Here is a 10,000-nt window from a genome sequence, read left to right on the forward strand (position 1 = left end):
GTATTTATGAGCATGTTTGTGCATATTTCTGTATTTGTGTGTGTCTGTGTATGTATGTATGTATGTATGTATGTATGTATGTGTGTATGTATGTATGTATGCATGTATGTGTGTGTGTGTGTATGTATTTATGTGTGTCTGTATGTATTTATGTGTTTGTGAATGTATGTATATGTGTGTTTTGGTGAATGTCTGAGAGTCAATAACCTAAGCATGTGTCATTTTCGAAGGATAAGGAGGTGGAGGAGGAGGGGGGAAGGATTTTCTGTTTTTCTTTTTTACCTAAGTCAAAAATACATTTGGTGCTTAACTTTATTTAAAAAAAGAAATAAAAAAACCTCACCACTACCACCACCACCACCACTCCAAAAAACAAAACCAGTTCAATTGATTTTATAACAGCTGATCAAAACTGATTAATGATTTAGAGTATTATAGTTGAGAATTACAAAGTGAGTTTAAAAAAAAAACATAAAAAACCCCCACTTCTGAATCAATTAAAATAGAAGCACCAGGTTGTTTTAAGCCAATGTGAAACCATATTCAGAATTTACATATAAACAAACAATGCTCAGCAGTCAGAAATAATTTACATTCTAACAGGGAAGGTAGAGATAACCTGGATATTGATTCATAAATATTTAAAACAAATTATTCAGAACTTTTCACACCTACCTACTTACCTGCCTCACTCTGTCTCTCTGTCCGTCTCTTTGTCTATCTGTCACCCGCCCACTCATTGATTACTGCGTACACACAAGTGACATCATATGTTTCAGCAGTGGGGAAAGGACAGACAAACACACACACACACACACACATATATATATATATATACACAATGGGATTCTTTTAGTTTCCATCCACCTAATCCACTCACGAGACTTCATTTGGCTTAAGACTATAGCAGGAGACATTTGCCCAAGGTGCCACTCAGTGGGACTGAACCCGAAACCATGTGGTTGAGAAGCAAGCTTTTTACCTCACAGCCATGCCTGCACCTATATATATGTGTGTGTGTGGGTGTGTGTGTGCGTGTTAAAGGTAAAGAGCCCCTTCAGTCATGAATGACCATGGGATTATGCCTAGAAAATTCCCCTCCTGGGCACAAGTCCAGGCACGGTTGTTTATGGAAGACCTGCAGTTGTCTACGCATTCCAGTCTCCCCCCTGATGTTATCCAAAGGAAAGGCAAAAGCTGATACTGCTTGGCACCAGTGACATTGCAATTCATTTCTACAGATGAGTGAACTGGAGCAACATGAAATAAATTGTCTTGCTCAAGAACACAATGCACAGCCTGGTCCAGGTATCGAACTCACTACCTCATGATTGTGAGCCCAACGCTCTAATTATTAAGCCATGCACCTTTATATTCTTTGAAAATACATATATAAATTCCTCTATTTACCTAATATCGCGGTCTCATTCTTTTGTTGTCAATTATTATTATTATTATTATTATTTTATATATATATATATATATATATATGTTAGATACACATATTTGCATTGTTTTCTACTATTGCATTTATGTATGTCCCTTGGTTGTCCAACAAAATCTATGATGATGCCCACTTCTTCAACGATGGGATCTTTGATGGTTTTGCAGTCTTTCCCTGGGATCCACAAGCTCTCTTGAAGCAGGAGTGTGTACATGTGACGGTGGTTGCGGTGGTGTATGACAATAGTAATGGTCGTTGCTATGGTTGCATCTCTCTTGGCTCTCTTTTGCTGTCTTCTAGTTGTCATCTCCATCTCCAGCCCCAACCCCATATCATCATCATTTAATGTCTGCTTTCCATGCTGGCATGGGTTGGACAGTCTGAGTGAGGACTGGCAAGCCAGAAGGCTGCACCAGGCTCCAATCTAATTTGGCAAGGTTTCTACAGCTGGATGCCCTTCCTAACGCCAACCATTCCGAGTGTGTAGTGGGTGCTTTTTACATACCACTGGCATGGGAGCCAGTCAGGCGGCACTGGCATCAGCCACACTCAAATGGTGCTTTTTATGTGCCACTGGCATGGGTGCCAGTCAGGCGGCACTGGCACCGGCCATGCTTGAATGGTGCTTTTTACATGCCTCCAGCACGGCTGCCAATCAGGCAGCACTGAAGGTCTTCACAAGCACAGCATATTGCCTAACGATTGAAGGGTGCTTGCCTGGTCTTCTCAAGCACAGCATATCTCCAAAGGTCTTGGTCGCTTATCATTGCCTCTGTGAGGCCCAACATTTGAAAATAATAATTCCTTACATAGGCCCAATGTCAGAAATTTGGTGATTTGGAGGCTGAAAACAGTTGATTATATCAACCGCAGTATTTGGCTGGAATTTTATTATATTTACACTGGAAAGAGTAAAAATGAAGTTGACCTCAGCAGGATTTGAATTCTGAGCATAAAGAACTGAAAGGAAATATCTGAAAGTATTTTTCTTAACACTAAACGCTTCTTCTAAATATTATGTACATATATGTTTGTGTATATATATATATATATATATATATATTTATACAGTATTGTTTTGAGTTCTGTTTTTCCTGTTAGCATTACCAAACCTTATATATTATATATATATGTGTATACATGAGTTTGTATATGTTTGCATGTACATGTAATGATTGTAAGGGAGCATCACTGTTATACAAGTGATGTTATTTTGTTTTCAGTCTTCAATGGGGAAATTTTACAATGCTTGGTGAATGTTGGTGACAGGAAAGGCATCCAGCCATTGAAAATCTTTCTCAACAAATTCTATCTGACCCAAGCAAACATGGAGCTGGCAGAAACGTTAGCACGCCGGGCGAAATGCTTAGCGGTATTTCGTCTACCGCTACGTTCTGAGTTCAAATTCCGCCAAGGTCGACTCTGCCTTTCATCCTTTCGGGGTCGATTAAATAAGTACCAGTTACGCACTGGGGTCGGTATAATCGACTTAATCCGTTTGTCTGTCCCCTCTGTGTGTAGCCCCTTGTGGGTAGTAAAGAAATAAAACATGGAAAAGTAGACATTAAACAACAGTGATGATGATGATTACTGTTATTTTATACATTTCTATGAAATAAATTGTCTTTAAAAATTAGTACAGACACATAGCCACTGCAACACGCGCATGCATGCACACATGCACATGCATGTACACATGCACACACGCATATGCTCACTCGCCACTCAGTAATGACGCTGGACAAGAGCAGAAATTATTCTGTTTACGTGGTGTTATGTATAATACATTCTGAAGCTTCACTCACAACTCGTGGATTTAATAGTGAGTGATAACTGCAGTGTGTAAATTGAACTTCAAAAACAAACAAGAAATTGTGCCTGTCTAAATAACAATAGCCATTTATTGAATTAAAACAGTAGAATGTTCTTTGAAGGCAATTCTTTTTTTTTTTGTAGTTTGATACTCTTCAGTAGAAACATTTTTTTGGCTTTCAATTTATTCTTCAATCTGCTTGCTTCCTCAATGTTTGTGAAACTAATGGCTGCCATGTTCATTGGTGTGTGGACTTTATGCCACCAGATTGGTTCATTATTCTCGGTAACTTTTTACTGAAGGTACATTATTTTTCCATTAAAATAGAATTCAATTATTTAAAAAAAGGAGAGCTGATATTTATTTATCTTATTGATATTTTTTTTTTTTTCTGAATAATAAAATATGCTTATATACCTGGTGATGAAAAGTTTGATGATTGAACATCTGGCTATGATATTTATTAATTGAAATGGCTTCTTTCTCTACCTTGTAACAACTTCATTTTCTAGTAGGGTTTGTGTCTTCTTCCTTTGTATAGTGATTAAAAACAATGTCATCGTTCCTATAAAAGGTATTTCATTTTACAAAACATTCATAAACAAAATACTGTCATCAATGGCTGTCAAATCGGATGAGTCATGTGACCAGTCAATGCAGTACCTTGTGGTATTTCATCGAGCTTTTTGCACTCAACGCTAATCCTGCTTATATCAACTTCACCTTTCATCCTTTCAGTAGTAGATTGGTAGAACTGTTGAAGTATTGGGACTAGTTACCATGTGGTAGCTATTCTGTCTCTTTTGTATTTGTATCCTAGTTCAGATTTCACTAAGGAATTTGAATCTCATTCATAGCCATTTCATCATTCCTCATATGTAGAGAGAAAGTCTCTCTGTAGTTGGACAGAGCTCTCATCCTTTTTATACTGTTGTTCCAGTGATAGGGGGACGTTGAAGACCAAGCATTTTGGGAATCAAACACATAACTTACTTCTTCCTCCACACTAATCAAAGTAACAAGTAAATAACTCCAGAGTTTCAAAAACCTTAACAACAAGGAACTGCCACCATGACTGCATATTTTCTACAGAGTATGTAGCAGTATTAATAATGATAAAGAGAATGGAGATTTTTTACACCCATAGTTTTATGTAAGTTATTTACAGCATCTTTATGGGACCTACATGTGTTTCTGAAGTTGAAACACATATAGGTCCCTGAAGATGCTGTAAATAACTGTTAAATAAGATTATGGATGTGGAAAAACCTCTGTTCTTCCTATCATTATTAATATATATATATGTGCGTGCGCACGTGTGTGTGTCTGTTCTTTGTGTCTGTGTTTGTCGACCACCACTGCTTGCCAACTGGTGATGGTGCGTTTACATCCATGTAACTTAGCAGTTCAGCAAAAAAGACTGGTGGAATAAATACCAGGCTTTTAAAAAAATAAGTACTGGGGTCAATCTATTCAATTAAAACTCTTCAAGATAGTGCCCCAGCATGGCCACAGTCAAACAACCAAAACAAGTAAAAGATAATAAATAAAAGAAGTATCACCAATTTATTGCACATAAACTTTAACAACAATCTTATATGGACCCTCAAGGACCATATGAACCCCCAAGGATTGTATAGACCCTCAAGGACCATATGGACCCTCGAGGATCATATAGACCCTCAAGGACCATATGGACCGTTAAGGACCATATGGACCCTCAAGGATCGTATAGACCCTGGTTAAGAACCAATGAACTAGAGGCTATAAAGAAGACATTTGTTTTCCAATGTGTAACACAGGGGTAACAAACATGGAATCACAAGATTGCAGAGTGAACTTCTAAGCCACATGGCCACCATGCCAGTGGTTAACAGGCCAAAATATTATTTTCTTAACAACAACAATTCATTTTGAACATTTTAACATTTTACAAATATATTGACTAAAATATTTGTATTCTCTTTTTTTTCTGACTGAATGACTAGAAAATTCTTTCTGAACTATAACATATTGACTAATGGTATCTTTGTCTCTATTATTCACATTAAGCCTCCCTATTTAAATAGATCCTTGAGGTTTAATAACAAGGCCCCCCCCCCCTCTCTCTCTCTCTCTCTCTCTCTCTCTCTCTCCCTTCCTTCCTTCCTTGTCTCACTTTCTTTCTCGCATACACTTTCTCTTTCCCTCTCACTCTAGATTGGAACAAAGAACAACTAAACTAGTTTCATTGGCTTTTATTGAATCAAGAGTATTTGCTTCATTTGAATGAGAGAGAGAGAGAGAGAGATCTGAGAGAGAGAGAGAGAGAAAAAAGAGAGCTGAGAGAGAGAGAAAAGAGAATATGGAAAATGTTATGAACAACCACCACTAATTTTGCTCATTTGTGTATCAATACATTAATTAGCAACTCGTGTTAATTGACTGGAGTACTGAGACAACATGGATAAGTTTGAAAATAAATTTACTTTTTCCCCTCTCTCTCCTCTCTCCTCTTCCTTCTCCCTCTCTCTCCTCTTCTTTCTCCCTCTCTCTCCACTCCTTTCTCTCTCTTTCAGTCTCTGTCTCTCTTGGTATTTCTCTTACATTGTCTCTTTATCTCTTACTTTTTTTCTGTCACATTGTCTCCTTTCTCTTATCCTTCCTGTCTTTCTCTCCCTTACACCCCTCTCTCTTCCTTCCTCTCTCTCTCTCTCTCTCTCTCCTAATGACGTGTCATCATGTCTATTATACAAATTATAAACACAGCTGCTGTAAACTTGCAATATTTCTCCCCCACCAATCTGTCTCATTGCTATTCTTACTCTCTCTCTCTCTTCCCCCCCCCCACACACACCATACACACATACACACCTGACAAGATATATCATTGTATCTCATTAATAAACAGACACCAACATCTACAACAACAACGTTTTGGTAAACACATTATCATCATACAGACAACACCTACACAAACACACACACACACACAAATACATACAAGCATACATCCACACTACGTACATATAAACACACATACATATGTACACATACGTGCATACACACAGATATATACATACACACACACACGCATACATATACACATACACATACATATGCAAATACTCACCTTTACCTACTCTCACCCGCATTCATACACACATGCGTCCACGCACATACATACGCACACCTCCATGCACTCACATCCATACCCATACCCCCCCTCCATGCACATTCAATGTTTATTGTTCATTAATTTATTTTAATTTTTGTGTTATTTTCAAATATTTGTTGTTGTCTGTTCATTTCTATTTAAAACACGTGTACAAAAATAGTTAGGTGTCAGCCATCAGTGAACAGATGTATAACCAAAGCTGTTCTAGCCATGGCCATCTCATAGTGGACCTAAAACTGCTAATATAGTCTTGTTCATTAGTTGTCTACTTTGAAGTCTTGTTTCACCCTTTAGTGTTCAGATTACTCTATCAATACTTATATATTCGGGCTGACAGAATCATTAGCACCCCGGGCGAAATGCTTAGTGGTATTTCATCTGCTGTTACGTTCTGAGTTCGGTTCAAGTTCCGCCAAGGTCGACTTTACCTTTCATCCTCTCGGGGTCAATTAAATACATACCAGTTATGCACTGGGGGTCGATGTAATCGACTTAATCCCTTTCTTTGTCCTTGTTTGTTCCCTCTATGTTTAGCCCCCTGTGGGTGTAGGAGTGGCTGTGTGGTAAGTAGCTTGCTTACCAACCACATGGTTCCTGGTTCAGTTCCACTGCGTGGCACCTTGGGCAAGTGTCTTTTACTATAGTCTCGGGCCAACCAAAGCTTTGTGAGTGGATTTGATAGACAGAAACTGAAAGAGGCCCGTCATATATATGTATGTATATATATATATATATATATATATATATATATATATATATATATATATATATATATATGTGTGTGTGTTAGTGTATATGTTTGTTTGTCTGTGTTTGTCCCCCCAGCATCGCTTGATAACCGATGCTGGTGTGTTTACGTCCCCGTAACTTAGCGGTTCAGTAAAAGAGACCGAGAGAATAAGTACTAGGCTTACAAAGAATAAGTCCTGGGGGTCGATTTGTTTGACTAAAGGTGGTGCTCCAGCATGGCCACAGTCAAATGACTGAAAGAAGTAAAGAGTTCTTTGTCCTTGTTTGTTCCCTCTATGTTTAGCCCCCTGTGGGCAATAAAGAAATAAATAATTATTTTGAATTAATCATGCATTGTCTCCTAGCTTCAAAATTTCAATGATCTGATTGCTTATTTTAAGAATGACATTGTAGGGTAGGTGTGAAAGACCAGATCTGGCTGGTTTGAACATAAAACAAGTAAAATATATGGGCTGGATGTGGCCGGTTTAAATGTTAAAGGATTAACTACGTCAGCCCTCAGTGAGCAGATATAAAACAGAAGGTATTCTGGTTATGATCGTTGCATTGTGTATCTAAGAGTATAACAAAGTGTGTTAGTGTTATTGTGGTTGTTGTTGTTTAGCCCTAGGTCAGCCATCCATTTGCAGGCTATGATGAAAAGGTCCCATTTTTAATCATGTCCTTCTCAGTGTATGTAGGACTACATCTGTAGTGTTGTTGTTGTTGTTGTTTTGATCAATGATCTTAATAAGGAGCTGGTGTTTGGGGTAGGAGAATGGGAAGGCGAGGGAGAGAGGGAGATGTACAGAGATGGAAGTTAGAAGTACAAAGGGGTGGCTTTAGTGATTTGGGGACAAAGATTGGAATGTCGTCAATGGCAGATATGAGAGGATGTTGAAGACAAGGAAATCCTAAAATGTAGTTCAAAGCAAGAGGCACAGAATGTGGTCATTAGTGGAAAATAAGGTGGGAAGGGATGATATTGAGAATGAGAAATGGGTCTTAAACAGAAGTGGTTCCAGGGAAAGGTGAGGGGTCACTGATGGCACAAAGTGACTGGGCAGATGGGTGAAATGTGTACAGATTCTGCTGTCATGTAATTGCAACAACAGAATAGTCTTGTAGTGATGGAGGAACAGGTAATAGGAAAACGAGAGGTGGGGAATGCTTGATAGAGAGAAAATGAATGCCGAGACAGGGATAATGAGATGTTAGCATAATGCTTTTAGAATACCACTTTCACTGTGATGGAAGGGTATTCTTGAGCACAGCAAATTGCCAATCGTCTCAGTCTTTTGTCTCGTCCTCTATGAAGCTCAACATCTTCAGATAAGCTTTTATTACTTTGCCACCGGGTCTTCCTCTTGCACAACGTCCATCCACTTTAACCCTTTAGCGTTTAAACTGGCCAAATCCAGTCCAAATATTCTACTTGTTCTGTATTCAAATCACCAATACCTGGCCTCTCACACCTATCTTACAATGTTATTCTAAAAATAAGCCATCACATCATCAAAATCTCGGAGCAACAAGGTAATGCAGGATTAATTCAAAACAATGTGAATAAATAAATATTACATTTGACAGAATAATCCGAATGCTAAAGAGTTGAGCAATTGGTACCTTTTTTCAGACAGCTGTTCTTCTCCATACGTATCACATGACCATACCAGAACAGTTTCCTGTCTTGCACAGTACATCAGATTCCTCTTATATCCAATTTTTCTCTCAACACATTTGCACTTTGTTGTGCAGGCATGCATGCTGACATTGCACATCCAAGAGAGATTACTAGCTTCATTTCTTTCTAATGTTTGCATGTTCTCTACATTCAGGGTCCATGTTTCACTACCATGTAGCATTGCTGTTCACACACAAGCCCCATACAATTTCACTCAGAAAGAGACATTTTGTTGCCAACAGAGTTAATAGTTCTCTATACTGTCTCTATTCTGTTCTTATTCTAGCACCTGTAATATCAGAACATCCTCCTCCACTGCTAACTAGGTCACTGAGGTGACAGAAACTGTCAACTGTCTTCAGGGAACCCCATGGATGTTTGGGAAAATCTATTTCCTTTGTGTTCTTACTACTCTTTATGCATGTGTCACACTACAAATCTACTTTCTCCAGTGACCTTCCTGTGATTCCACTGCACCTCTTGTGTGTCCATAGCTTGCATTGGGTACAATATGGGTACAATATGGAACTTCTACCTACATTTTTTCTACATATCAAACAGAACAATTTCTCTGAAAAGTGTTGAGTCCTGTCTGCTATTTTGCTTACCAGAACTTTGATCTTTGCTGAGTTAACCTTAAGGCCTTTTCATTCCAGAATTTGCTTCCATGCCTGGAATTTCTTTTCTAATTCTACTATTGATTCTGTTATAAGGAGGTCATCATCATATAGTGGTTCCTATGGGCAACCGGGATTAAATTCTTTTGTATGGCCTTGAGGACTGTGATGTAATAAGCGACTAAAAACCAAATTTTGGTGAACTTCTGCCTGTACACTAAATTTGTTGCTAACTTTCATCTTACTGACATGTCTTGTATGGCTCTCACAAACCATTTATCTACCCCTCAAGATGATATTACTAACATAATTATTGAAAACATAATCCTCATCTATTTGGCAAATTGTTGTTGCTTCAGGTGTGAAATTCTTCAGGTTTTGAAGCAAAGAAACACTCAATATCATTTTTGGCCTCCTTCACAGTTAGCGTAGACAATATTTATGGTCTTCAGTAATTTGCATGATTGAAGTGAGAATGAGTCAAGAGAAGTAACATGGTGGTGGTGGCGGCTGCGGCTGCGGTGGTGGTGGTGGTGGTGGTGGCAGCAGTGGTCGT

The 10,000-nt window shown here is 38.4% G+C and overlaps 1 protein-coding gene across 1 annotated transcript in view; it reads left to right on the plus strand.

The window, feature by feature from the left end:
• LOC106884340 (receptor-type tyrosine-protein phosphatase R-like) overlaps positions 1–10,000 on the plus strand; it is a 173,743-nt gene that overhangs the window by 28,517 nt on the left and 135,226 nt on the right. The gene's annotated exons all lie outside the window — the stretch shown is intronic.

The sequence above is a fragment of the Octopus bimaculoides genome, chromosome 24 (assembly GCF_046866305.1).
Source record: "Octopus bimaculoides isolate indiv1 chromosome 24, ASM4686630v1, whole genome shotgun sequence".
Lineage (NCBI taxonomy): Eukaryota > Metazoa > Mollusca > Cephalopoda > Octopoda > Octopodidae > Octopus > Octopus bimaculoides.